We start from the raw sequence: 13,901 nt of genomic DNA, 5'->3' as shown, positions 1-13,901 counted from the left end.
GGGTGGGGGACACCTATTCCTTCCTTTTGTGCAGTGCTCCTTGCCTATAAGTATTCACGACAGCAATCCAGCCCTTTTCATTCCTCCTTCCCCCCTTATGAAAAGCATGATGCAAGAAATTCAGATACTATGGTAAAGGGGGGGGGGGGGGGGGGGGGACAATTAAACCTCAAGCGTCAACGTCCAACTAAAGATCAATAAAATGTGAGTACAAACTATCCCAACTGTATTGGACACCATTATCAACCGTAGTAAAACGAATTTTCAAGCACACCCACAAATTTGTATGTATTACACTTTATAAACTCCAGAAGCAGTGTAGGCAAGGCATTATCATAAGGGAACAAGGTAAAAACCGGATCACCCGGATGTCCACAGGAATTCATTAAATTCCGTGCATGAAGACCTGGTTTTCCGGATCCCGGGAAATCCATTTTTTCACCCAGGTACTGTTTGTCAAATGCGCAAAACTCTTTTGGTGACATTACTTCGTGAAAAATGTTAACGAGGAAGAAAATTCTGTAGTCAGGGAGCAGGAGGCACAGCCTCTGCCCAGACCTTCCTGCGTGGTTTTCACATTTTCTACGCCATGAAGCAGAGAAACAAACATAATGAAAAACTTTCTCCGTTCTTCAAACGGGAAATAAAACAACCACAACAAGACGTTTTTCAACAGACTTTACCAAGATGGCGTCCCACTAATACAAACACTCCACTGATTCAGACATTTTTTTATTCGTCTCTTTAACGTTACCCTCCAAAGGTCGGAGGAGGAGCAACGATACCACGCCCACAACACGTTAGACGTAAGGGGCGTGGAGCCGTGCGTAAACAAGCTGTTTGTTTGTGGGGGTGGAACATGGCGGAGAGAAGCTGAATCGACAGTTTTCTCGCACGGTGTACTTGCTGGCGACTAAGCAAAAGAAGGCGGCGGCGATAGTAGTATCTGCTAGAGCTATAGTGAACGTGAAAGGATTGCTTAATTCATTCGCTAACCTCCTATCTCTATAGTCTGGGGGTATTTGCGGCAGCTGTCAACCCTACGCCACCCCGCAGCTAGTGTGTTCCGGTCGCTGTCACTGTCCCAGCACGGGGTAGCCCGTGAGCTCGTCAGCGCTGCTCTCCCTTATTTCTTGCTTGGGGGGAGACGCCACGCTCCGCCCTCGCGGGGTCCTGAGAACTTTTGCTGACGACTTTTTTTTTGGGGGGTGCTTTTATTGGTTGTCTGGAGGAGTCCATAGAGACTGCAACGGAGGAGACCAGTGGTGGCGACCCAAACCTGCGACGGACAGAGGAGCCGGCAGCGCCTGTCAGTCACCTCGCAGCAGGTGAGTTCCCGCGGGAGGCGGCGCGGTGTGTGTGCGTGCACAGGCGCGCTCTCTCGCGCTTATAATTGTCTACCCGAGGCGGCACAGAGTGGTCAGGCGACAGTGTTTGCCACAAACCTAGTCCCGTCAGATGTTGAAGGCTAGGAAGGTTGATGGGAAGGGGGTCTAACGTGTCTAGTACTGTTTTGTTGAGATATATAAAGGGGGAGGTGGGGGGGGGGGGGGGGGAGATATTTTGTTTTCTTTTGGTGAATGTGTCAGTGTGGGCAGACTGGCTGTGTAATCTTAAATCTGAGCCGTGCAGTGAGGAAAAATAAAGCGAGACAACCTGAGAAAAGCTAAAACCTTTTTATAGAATTAAATTAGCTGCCGCTCTCTGACTTTTTTTTTTTATTTTGTGATTATGGTTACCTTGCAGAAGTCTCCTCTATGCGGTATAAACGATTTGTGTTTGTAGTCTGAGGACCGCATAAATAGAATAAGGACAGTAGCGTACAAACACTTTTCCTCTTGGTAAAGGTCGTCCTTTTTTTATTTTCCTTTTCTGGAACTTTGTCTTTTGCCTTTTTTTGTGTGTGTAAACATGGCTGAAGGGGCGGGCAGGGGGCTGGTCGGAATGCCTTGGTTCATCTATTTATCTTGATAATACATTCGACAGTATTTTCTTTGCAGCTTTAATTTATATAAGGTGGCGCTTACTCGGCCTTTTTCTTCTGAAGGGAGGTGAAGAAGAAGTTCCTATGCATAGAAAAAAAAGCAGTGAGATGGAAAGTTAAATCATACCCCCCACTTAGCTAAACGCCATTTAACTTGCTGTAACTGGCGTTTTGCTAGGAGTTGTAATTGCTGTTGCGAGTAGATTGTCTCAAAGTTGGCGCCTGCCTATTTTCTGCGTTAGATAGCAGCTGACAGTTGCCTTAAATTGGAGAGTTTTTGTGTTGCAAGAAGATGCTACAGTTGAGGTTTTATACTTGCACTGTTGCATTGCATTCTGTACGGCTGGGGCTGTCACTGCAATGATTTGACATTTGATTATGCTGGAGAAGAGTTGTAGAGACGCAAATCGTTCTCCTCCTCCTATCTCCCTCCTCCCTATCCGAAGTTCCTAAGAAAGAGGAGGGGTAATCCGCGTGTTTCCAAAGGTGCACTGTGACCTATTTAGCGCTTCACGGACTGGTTTTTGCCATGCTGCAGCCGTTATGAGTATTTTATATTTTCGTTTTTGATCTGTTCTACATAACACAAACATAGATGCAGGGGTCAGCTGAACCTTGAACATGTTGTCCAAGAGTTTCAAATCTACCATAGTTTTTGTGTGTCACATATGGTAGTAAAACAGATCACTCGCCAGTTTCTGATCTGGCAACAGCTGTGTGGTATTAAAAGAATTGCTTAAGCTTTTTACAGTGCTGAATATTAAAAAAGCATCTAATGGTGCTGTGGACATTGAATTCTAATGTATCCTCATATTACCTACCAATATTGATTCTGTACTCTTGGGGTTGTCTGATGAAAGTATGATCTCATCTCCCTACAGCTTTGCTGTAGTCTACATGGTAGTATATTAAGAGAGATTTAGAAAATGATTGTGAAGAAAACCTGCCAACTCTAAGAAGTCTTTATTGTTATCTTAGATTAGATATACAACAATGTAATTTATTTTTATACACTTTATGCTGGCAGTGACTTGTGCATGCTCCCAAAATGTCTTTCATAGTTGGGGGGGGTGGGGTGAGGTGTTCCTCCTCCATCATCCTCCAAGTGCTGGATTAATTCTTGTTGCTACCATCATGCCCTTGAAGCAGTAGTGCCTTATACAATTGCATGTTGCACACTCCTAAGAAGTACCTAATTGCAATGCCAAACCTGTTTGTAGAGCATAAATTACACTTTATGTTAAAACAATCAGGATTTTGGGAATCCTTTTGATAAGACTATTTCTAGAACCCATACATTTATTTTATTAATGTGGAAGTTATGTCACATTCATAAATACTTTGATGTTGACTAGTTTAGACTGTTAAATGCAGCCTCTTTTTTTCTCTCGGGTGGATTATTAAAAAACAAAACAAAAAACACAGGGCAGCCCGATCCGCAAGATTCAACATGGTGGAAAAAAGAAGGGGTATAACGTGGTTGTGTTGGGCTACTATTTATTTTAATTTTTATAAATATTTCTGTGAGGACAAGTTCTGTTTCTCCCCCCCCCCCCCCCCCCACACACACAAAATCAGGTGCATTATTGCAATTGAATTTATTTAGGTTGCCCCCAAAATTTATTAAAGTTGCAAACTTTACACAATACTGCTGTTAGGTTAATGTATTTTTTGACCAAAAATACTAAAATTATACCATATTATTAAAAAAGAAATTGCACTTGCTCCCAATGGAGGGGAGAATTACATTTACATTTCTTTGTATTCTCCATAAAGTCTTATGTGGTACATTAATATATGTATGCTCTTTTTCTCTTTGCTAATTTTATTTTATAATCATTTTTATTTTTAAACAAGTAACAAACCACCAAGAAATACAATGGATATTAGAGCAATAGAAGCTACAGCAATTGTAGTAAATATAAAATAAAAAAAGGGGGGGGCTGGTCTCTTATAGCCCCCCCCCATCCTAACAAAATGCTCTAATACTTAGAACAGACTGACCTGCCCTTCCTTTGTCCCACCTATCAAACATATAAATGGCAAGTGACCGTACTCACTTGCAAATGCGCAGTACAGACTTCTCTCTCTGTCCCGCCCTCGCGTCAAGACATCGTGAAGTCAGAGGGCGGAACAGCGAGAGAAACGGAGTTGAATTGTAGGATGCCGACGCTGCCGCCTGGAAAGGAACATCACGCGAAACAACCTCCACCCTCCCCCATCCCCTCCGCATCGGGCCCCCTGCACTGACCTGACAGCGCCTCTCACCTCCGTGTGCAAGCGCTGCAGGCAGCAGCAGAGCGATCTGCTGCTGCCTGTAGCGCTTTCACATGGAGGTGAGAGGCGCTGTCAGGTCAGTGCAGGGGGCCCGGCATGGAGGGGGGAGGGAGCGGCGGCAATGAGGGTAGCTGGACATGGGGGGAGGGCAGGGGGGAGAGGCCATGGTTGCTGGACTTGGGGTGAGAGCAGGGCACAGAGGAGGGTTGCTGGACATGGGGGGAGGAGGGGAGGCCAAGGGAAAGAGGAGGGTCGCTGGATATGGGGGGGAGGATCGGTGGACGGGGTCAGGCCAGGGGAGAGAGGAGGGCTGCAATACTCGCCCGTTTTTACGGGCTTAACGGCTAGTTAGAACATAAACCCCCTGGTACACCTTCAAGAAAGGAAAAAAACAAACAAACTCACACACCACATCAGGATCTAAAGAAAATTGAGAATACCACTACGGGCCCTGTGGGGTTGGGACTAGATGTAACCCTCCCGAGTGGACGGAAACAGTTCCCTACGCTTAGGCGATGCCTTGGCCTGATTACTTTCAAAAATCATTAATGCATGAAATTTGTTGCGCCAGACCCAAAAAGAGGGTGAGTCAGACACCGCCAAGACTCCCAAGATGTTTTTTTGCCCACTATATTTGGGCTTTCCTGAGTAACTGATGTCCTCTCTTTCCCAGCAGTGTGAAAACCTCAAAACAATCTAGCAAAATTCCTGTCGGGGGGGGGGGGGGGGGGGGGATGGAAAGGGATGGGGGACCATAAAATGACTCATATATATACTATCATGGGTTTCCAGAACTGTTGCACAACTGAGGAAGAGCAGAAGTATGAAAAAAGTTGCTCTCTGCAGTTTGGCACTGATCAAAAAATTGGTGAATCTATTTTACCTATCTTGAACAACTGTTCCTGTGTCATATAAACTACAAGCGCATTGGCATTCCCGTAAATCTGCATTAGGCGTTATGCTGATTATCCTCCCCACCAAAGCTGTAAAATTGAGGGAGTCAACAGTCCTCTGTAGGTCTACATCTACATCCCAAATCTGCAAAATCTTTCCCTGGCCAGATCTGTATGAAGGCACTGTGAAATGAAGATACCGTGAACTGGTCCTCCCCTGCATTAGCAAAAAACTCCCGGAATTTCTCAGTATGAGCCTCCTGCATCGCATCCAAAACCACATGAGACAGCTGCTTGTAAGCAAACACATCTCCTAAAAAGGACTGAGCCTCCCCAAACAGCTAATCCATTGACTTTAGCCTCCCGGTAGATTCTATTACATGAGACAAATATGTAACATCTTTGTTTCCCTAAACCTGAAAAGTTTTGTTATTCCTACCCAGTTCAAATATAGCATTTCCTTGAATAAGCAACATATCGGACATTTCTGCTGATATCGCCCAAATAGCCTGTACACTCCTGCCAAACGTCTCTCAATGGAAGCAGTAAAACACTACTTTTTATATTCTATGGGAGAGTATAGACTGGCGCATGTAATAAATATTGAAAATGCCAGGGTTGAAAATAGTGCCTTTCTAGTGTCAGTGAGGTAAAGTTCTCTGTCTCCAATAGCCAATCTCCCAAGTGACGGAGAAAGTGAAGATACATACCTGTAGCGGGTATTCTCCAAGGACAGCAGGCTGAGTGTTCTCACAAACCCACCCTCCTCCCCTTCGGAGTTGTTCCAGTTCTCTATTTTGCTTTTTATTCAGCTGAGGAGGGCACGCTCGCGTCACGGGTGGGAAGCCATTCGAACATGCACGGTGTGTTCTGCCTGCGTGACGGAGCGTTCTTGAGAGTTCTTTGTTTTGCTGGTCTCCTGGGCCGTCGTGGACGACGACCCAATCATGAGAAAAAATCAGCCTGCTGTCCTCGTAGAATACCTGCTACAGGTATGTATCTTCACTTTTTCTGCTGTTTGTTTTTTGGTTTATTGTGAGTTCTATGAGGATTCCTTTTTTTTTTGTTTGTTTGTTACATTTGTACCCCGCGCTTTCCCACTCATGGCAGGCTCAATGCGGCTTACATGGGGCAATGGAGGGTTAAGTAACTTGCCCAGAGTCACAAGGAGCTGCCTGTGCCTGAAGTGGGAATTGAACTCAGTTCCTCAGTTCCCCAGAACCAAAGTCCACCACCCTAACCACTAGGCCACTCCTTAGCACTGTTTGTTTGTTTCACAGTTCGAGTATGTTTGAATGTTCTCCTGCACAAGCGGTTGAGGTTCTACATTGTACTTGCTGAAGAGGCAGGAGAGTGGGTCTTGTATTCAAATGTTCTTTTCCATTGCTTTGGTATCATTCATACTGAGGTGTTGTTGGCTGCACATGACCATATAGAGCAAGCCTCTGGTGGTCTCTCTATCTCCACTTGCTGGTAGAGGGACATAACCCACAAGTCTCTGGATTGATCTGTTGGGACTAATGGAAAGAAAATTATCAGGTAAGGACTAATTTTTCTTTTTAACGTAGTGCCTGTTCCTCGGTGCTCTGCAAACTCCCTTCCCTTGAAGGGGTTGAGGCCAGCAACGGACCAGAGTCCACCCTGAGCTGCAGGCATTCAGGGAAAGCTCAGGGATAGAGGGGGTAGGGATTCGGCCACCTGAGTTTAACATCCCCGAGGCATCAGGGAATCCCTGCGGGCCTCAGCCTCTGCCAGCAAACTAACCAAACGGTACACAGATGCAGGATAGAGAAGAACACAGAAAACCTTAATCTTCCTACCATGAGTATTAGAATTATCTGCTGTTTCTTGTTCCAACAGAAATTCAGAAAGAGAAACTTTTGAGACCAAGGGGCTCACCACATCTGTGACCTGCTGGAGACTTGAGAATACTGAGGCTTCCAGGGGGGCTGAGCAGTGCTCTTACTGGTTGGTTCAAAATCAGTCTTCTCAGTCTCCACTTGCTGGTAGGCGGGCATAACCCATCAGTCATTCTGGGCCGGTCCGGAGGGATGCTAAGGAACTCTGCCTGCCTTATTGTGGACTTCAACATTAGGGTTGTTATGTATTTAAAAGTTTTCTTTTTCCTTTTTTTTTATTTTCAGTTATTAATGTGTCAACTCTGTTATTTCTATCAAGTATAAATGAGAATTCACTCAAGGTGATGTAAAGCAAGAATAAGTCAAACATAAGCAGTAGACAATTAGAGCAGTAAAAATATTCAAATAATAGAAAGTATAGCATAGTATGCTACATTAATATCAACACAATATGCAATAAAACATTTTTAATATAGGGTATAAGTAAAGATGGAACTTGTACCCCCCCCCCCCCCCCCCCCAATTTACTGATTTGCGCACTAATGCCAAGGTAGCCCATTCAGTTTGAATGGGCTGTGTCGACATTGCCGCATGGCTTAGTAAACAGGGGAGATAGAGTAACAGGAGTAAGATAAGAAGGGGGCTAATTTAAAGAAAGTTGCACTTTGAGATCGGAAAGGTGCCTGAATATTATTTTAGCAAAGGTAGGAGCAGATAAACATGCCCTGCTATAGTGTATGCAGCTGGTGTCACTCGTGTGTGACTAGCAAGTTACTACTTCCATTGAAGGGGAAAGGGAAATGGGACTTTATATACTGCCTTTCTGAGGTTTTTGCAACTACATTCAAAGTGGTTTACGTGTATTCAGGTACTTATTTTATACCAGGGGCAATGGAGGGTTAACTGAGTTGCCAGAGTCACAAGGAGCTGCAGTGGGAATCAAGCTCAGTTCCCCAGGATCAAAGTCCACTGCACTAACCACTAGGCTACTGCCTGGTTCTTTCTCTCCATTCTGTTCTCAACCTTGTCCTTGCCTCCCCTGGTTTGTATCTTTTGCTCCCCCCCCCCCCCCCCCCCACTACAGCTCCTTGCCTCAATCTGTTTATATCCTGACACCTGTGTCTGAACTTTGATCTTGTTTATAGGGCAAGAAATAGTTGCTTTTTCTCTACTACCACCACCATTGAAAACCTGATTTAAAAGATATGTATCAGAATGACAGATAGGGATGGTGGAATTTAACCCTTATTGAAGATGAAAACAGGATAACTCAGGTATAGATAATACTGACTTTATGAAGAGCAAATTAAAATTTTTGTTAGCCCTTATAACTCCTTTCTAGATCTATTTGTATTTTTCTCCAGTGTCTCATTTTGGTTGGGATTCATATGAAAATAGAATAGCCTCGGGGCTCTACATGATTTATAAAGCTGTTTGTGTTTTGTTTCATTTTGCTCCCTATTTGATCTTATTGTGATGTAGAATTTCCACTTCCTAATTTCCCATTTTTTAAATCTTATTTTTATTGATATTTCTTCAGAAGGTTATTACAATAAGTATTCATGTCACACATAACCACATGTTATAGTAACAACAGTATTTAATTGGGAGATAACAAAGAACAAATAGGTGAAACTGAATTAAGAAGTAGATGATGGATATCACTGTATTAAAATGATGATTTTTGTAAGTAACATAAGTTAATAATTCTGAGGGATATGTAGTCCCAATTTCACAGTGACAAGATGTGGAATGCACTTCCAGGTCAGATATGTTTGTGTGCCAGTGTGCCTCAGTTTAAGAAGTTATTGAAGATACATCTTTTTTTTTTCCATGCTGATTGATTGTTTGGATTTGTTTGGGGGGGGGGGGGGTGAGGAAGAGCAATACTGATTTATTTGAAATTGTGAATATATTTCTGTTCTCTGTGAAGTTTAGTATGTATGTTGACTTGGAAACAGCCTAGGATGTAGGCAGTGTGCAAATTTAAAAAACAAAACAAAAGGTTTCGGATCTTTTTGTAAATGTGAGACTAGCATTGATGTTACTTATGGATTGCAGCAATTTCAGACATGCTATTCTCCCATGGATCCCATTTTTGCCTCATCTCTTATTGTATATTCATGAGCATTGACCTCAGCTGAGGCTAGAGAGGCCTGTAGTTCTTTAGATGTTCTTCTGGGATGTTTTGTGACTTCCCAGATGAGCTATTACTGCACCCTTCGAGTAGTGGTAAGGTGACACTCCTGGGAAGGTTCACCGCCGTTTCAAGCCTTCTCCATTTGGAGATAATGTCAAAGATGGCATACGTACACAAGTAATTGCCACACTGGGACAGACCAAAGGTCCATCAAACCCAGCATTCTGTTTCCAACAGTGGCCAATCCAGGTTACAAATACCTGGCAATATCCCGAAAAAGTTCAATACATTTTATGCTGCTTATCCCAGAAATAAGCAGTGGATTTTCCCCAAGTCAGTTTTATGTTTCAACACTTTTTTTATTGGCGACAAGTCAAAATATTTTCATGAAGATGAAAATCATACAAAATAACATGTCATCAAATGTTTAACCTTTTAACTCCCTCTTTTCCTCTCCCACCCCTTACTATTTATGTTTCAACAGTTTTTATTAATGATCCATCAGAGTAAACATTCAACAAGTTCGATCTACATTCTATTATGACCAAACCATCTTAGTGCAAATTGTCACCTCATCAAAATATCTAACATTTTATCTCCCCCTTACCCAATCCCGACTCGTGCCCACCCCTCCCTCCAGATTATTATTGTCTATGTTTTGTTTATATTCCACTCTTAACTCTCCCTCCCCTATCTTCTTCCCTTCCTTCCCTCCTCCCATCCGCTTTGTTGATGGCAAGACCAATCACATGCTCCAACCCTTGCATTAACATCATATCCCACCTCTACCTAGTAATAACTAGTACCAAGACTTCCTTAAGCCTTCCATTCATGATTTATTGATCGCTCCTATCCCCCCCATCTGAAAATTTGCCCTGGCTAGCCCCAAAGGCTTCCAGGACAGACCCCTTACAATCTTTCTCCTCGACCTCTCATCTCTAGCTTCCCTGTCTATAGGTATCTGCTTCACTGATCACAAGGTGTTGACAATAAGGCTTCTTCCCCTGGAGCTCAGACTGGACAGGTAAGGATTCCATATCGCCAAAACGTCCTTCCTCCGCGTAGGGGATCCCCCAGCATCTCCTGCTTCCCAGGTCGCCAGCAAGTACACTTGGTTCCTCCAGTGCCAGTATGCCGGTGGTTCCTCCGACACCCACCCAGTATTGTAATATGACTTTTCGCGCTACTAGAGTCAACTTACGACTCAAAAGGGTTGCATGTTTCTTCATCAGGTAATATGATTTGGGTTTGTCTAGCACAAATTGTTCCACTGATCCCCTAACCCCCTCTCCTAATATACCGGCCAAAAAAACGCCTCACCTGTTTCCAAAACTGCTGTATTTGGGGGCATTCCCATATCGCATGGAAAAATGTATGTCTGTGTTGTCTGCATTTATTACAATTTACCCCCTCTTGCGGTTTCATATGAACCAGCTGTGCCTATGTATGCTCTAAGTAACACCCTTGTGCCACACTACCTTAATCTTTCATCCTTAGTCAGTATGGGAATAGCCTTTAGGGTTGCTGCTACATCCCAGCCTCCCAGATGCCTCCCCAGGTCCTCCTTCCACCGTCTCTTTACCCGTATATGGTCTCTAACCGGGGCCCCTTTGATAAGGGCCTGAGTAAGCCCTGATACAGAAACCCCCACTCCCACATCTGCTGAAAGAACTCTCTAATCTTTGTTCCCAAGCGATTCCCCACTGAAGGTCCATCCAAATTGGCCAGATAATGTTTAATTTGTGCGTATGCAAACCTATTCCCCCATGTGGGGCCTACTCACTCTTGTATCGTTTCAAATGGCAGCAGCTTGCCTTCTTCCGTTAGCAAGTCCTCCAGTAAAACTATTCCCTTCCGTTCCCAAATCTTGAATATGGCGCTATCTAAGCCCGGTTCAAAGTCCCCATTACCCCTAATTGTTATCTGATCTGAAACTAATGCATTTCATCGCAATTTACTCACTAACCCCTTCCACGCCTGCCTCAGAGGGGGGCCCAACAAAACACTCCCCTTCAGATGGGTTGGTATTTGACTCTTCTTACAATGTAAAAGGTAATAGAAATTATATGGTTCATAAACGCTGTTTTCAGCTCCACCGGCATGTAATATTGCATGTTCTCAAGCCAATCACTCAGGTGTCTCATTAAGCACGCTTGGTTGTATGTTTTTAGATCTGGCAACCCTAAACCTCCCTGTTTCCAGAATCCCAGCATGTCCGCCAGTCGAAATCTGGGCTTTTTCCCCGTCCCAACAAAATATACCCCACAATCTGTTTAAAAGATGCAAGTCTTTTTTTCGACATACACATTGGAAGGCTCTGAAGGACATATAACCATCGGGGGAACTGAACCATCTGCATCAGATTTATCCTCCCTAGCAGCGATAGCGGCAAAGCCTTCCAGCTTTCTAGCTGACCTCGAGTAGCCTCCATGAGACACGCAATATTACTACGATACAAGGTACTCACTTCCATTGTCAGTCGAATCCCCAAATATTTAAAGGAATTAACTGCTCAACGTAATGGGAAATTGGCGTTCCACAATCTTTTAACCTGCTGTGAGGAAGGCAGCGCCTCCGACTTTTCCAGATTGAGACGAAACCCTGCATAATCTCCATATTCTTGAAATGTCTCCAATAATGTCTCCAAAGATTCTCTCGGTGCCTCCAAATGGACTAACAAATCATTCGCAAAAGCCGCCACCTTAAAACAATGGTCCCCCACCTGGATACCTCGGATATCCGGATTGTTCATTATCTCGCGTATAAGAGAGTTCAGTGTTAACACAAGAGTGGCGACAAGGGGCATCCCTGCCTAGTCCCCCGAAGTATCGGAAAGGGCCTAGAGACCCTTCCATTGACCAACACCTTGGCCCAGGGTGAGGAGTATAGCGCCCTGATAACCGATACAAAGCGACCCTCGAGACCATAGGTCTTTAAGGTATCAAAAAGAAAATCCCATTTTACTCTGTCAAAGGCCTTCTTGGCATCAAAACTAATAAGTATAGATTGGAACTCCCTTCGCTTCCTATATTCCAACGAGGTCAATATCTTCCGCATGTTCTTTGCCACCAAGAGTCCCCCCACAAATCCCACTTGAGCCTCATGGTGAATATTCGGTAAGACCCTAGCTAAGCGATTCGCCATTATCTTTGCCAACAATTTGACTTCAAAATTCAATAAAGAAATAGGCCTATAAGAAGCTGCACAAGTAGGGTCTCTTCCTAGCTTGGGTAACACTATAATCTGAGCTAAATCCAGGGATTTAGGCAATGCCTCTTCCTCTATAATTTTATTAAACGTTCTAGTTAACAGCGGAACCACCACCCCTCCCATAATTCTGTAAAACTCAGCTCTATATCCATCTACCCCTGGAGCCTATACCAGGGGACTGTGCTCGATGATTGTCGCCACTTCCTCCTCAGTTATCTGGGCATTCAGCTGATTCCTTGCTATCTGCCGCACATGAGGATGTGCAACATTGTTCAAGTATAACTCTCCTGGGAGACCCTCATCTGGAGGAGCTGCATATAAACCTTGATAATACTCCTGAGAGATCTCATATATCTCCTCATCTGAGTGCACCCTCCGCCCTCCAGTATCCTGGATAGCAAGAATTTTGCATGGGCCTCCTGCGGGTTTAATCAACCTTGCCATCAACCGTCCCCCTTTATTACCATGCCGGTGAAGCATATATCTGTAAAATTGCTGTGATTTGTGGGCCCTCTGATGAAGTAGCGTGTTTAGCGCCACTTGATATTCCAGCAGCCTCCTCCGGCTTCCACCCGTCGGCGGCACCCCATCCCGCTGCCTAGCTTTCCGAATCAGCCCCCCCCAACCTTAAAATTTCTCTGTCGCATGTCTTTCGTTTATAATGGGTATAGCTTATTATTTCTCCCCTAAAAACCGCTTTTGCTGCATCCCAGTACAGTATGAGGTTACTCATGTTCTACATTCATTGTCCTATAGAATTCCCAGCAGTTCAACATCTTTTCCCAAAACATAGGGTCCTTATACAGCTCAATAGGGAACCACCATTGTCCACCTTGTTTTCTAAATTGTCCTACCCCCTCAATCCATCCACACCCAGGCGTGATCCGATATAGCAAAGGGACCTATACTCGATTCCCGCACTTTACTGAACTCTCCTCTGTTTACCAGCAGGTAATCTATTCGAGCCTATGTATTGTGTAATCCCTATCTGATGGGTGTAACTCCCTCCAAACATCCGCAAGGTCTAACAGCCATCTCAACTGAAGCAATCCCTTATTAGCATAATATCCAGCCACAGGACCCAATGTTGATTTGTCCATCCCAGGGTCCCATACTGCGTTAAAATCCCCTCCTACCACCAAGGGACTACTCGGAAGTCAGAGCTCTAGTCACCCTGCTATAGAATTTCTTGTCGTACTGATTTGGGGCATATATGTTACATATATAAACTGTTTGCTGATTGATGACTGCTTTTACCAAAATAAACTGTCCCCCTGAATCTTCCCTTATGATCTTTATCTCCTCGGCCACCCATTTCTTAAACAAAATGGCCACCCCCCCTTTCTTCCCCTGAGCAGCTGCGGCAACACATTCTCCTACCCACCATGTTTTTAACTTAGCATGCTCCTTTGCATGGAGATGTATATTCATATGTTGTCATATTTTAGATCTTTTAATTGGCGAATGTATCCTCCTCACATTCCAAGTAATTAACTTTACCATGACATATGAACATATACCAGCTTCATTTCACCTGC

The 13,901-nt window shown here is 44.1% G+C and overlaps 1 protein-coding gene across 5 annotated transcripts in view; it reads left to right on the top strand.

Annotated features, from left to right (window-relative positions):
• Positions 1-859: 859 nt before the first annotated feature.
• NCOA1 (nuclear receptor coactivator 1) overlaps positions 860-13,901 on the top strand; it is a 660,387-nt gene continuing 647,345 nt past the window's right edge. For all 5 annotated transcript variants that reach the window (XM_030198687.1, XM_030198689.1, XM_030198688.1 and 2 more), the window contains exon 1: positions 860-1,328. The gene's annotated coding sequence lies outside the window, so the exon portion shown is untranslated. The remainder of the gene's footprint in view (positions 1,329-13,901) is intronic.

The sequence above is a fragment of the Microcaecilia unicolor genome, chromosome 3, assembly GCF_901765095.1.
Source record: "Microcaecilia unicolor chromosome 3, aMicUni1.1, whole genome shotgun sequence".
Taxonomy (NCBI): domain Eukaryota; kingdom Metazoa; phylum Chordata; class Amphibia; order Gymnophiona; family Siphonopidae; genus Microcaecilia; species Microcaecilia unicolor.
This window is presented reverse-complemented; position numbering and strand designations above follow the sequence as displayed.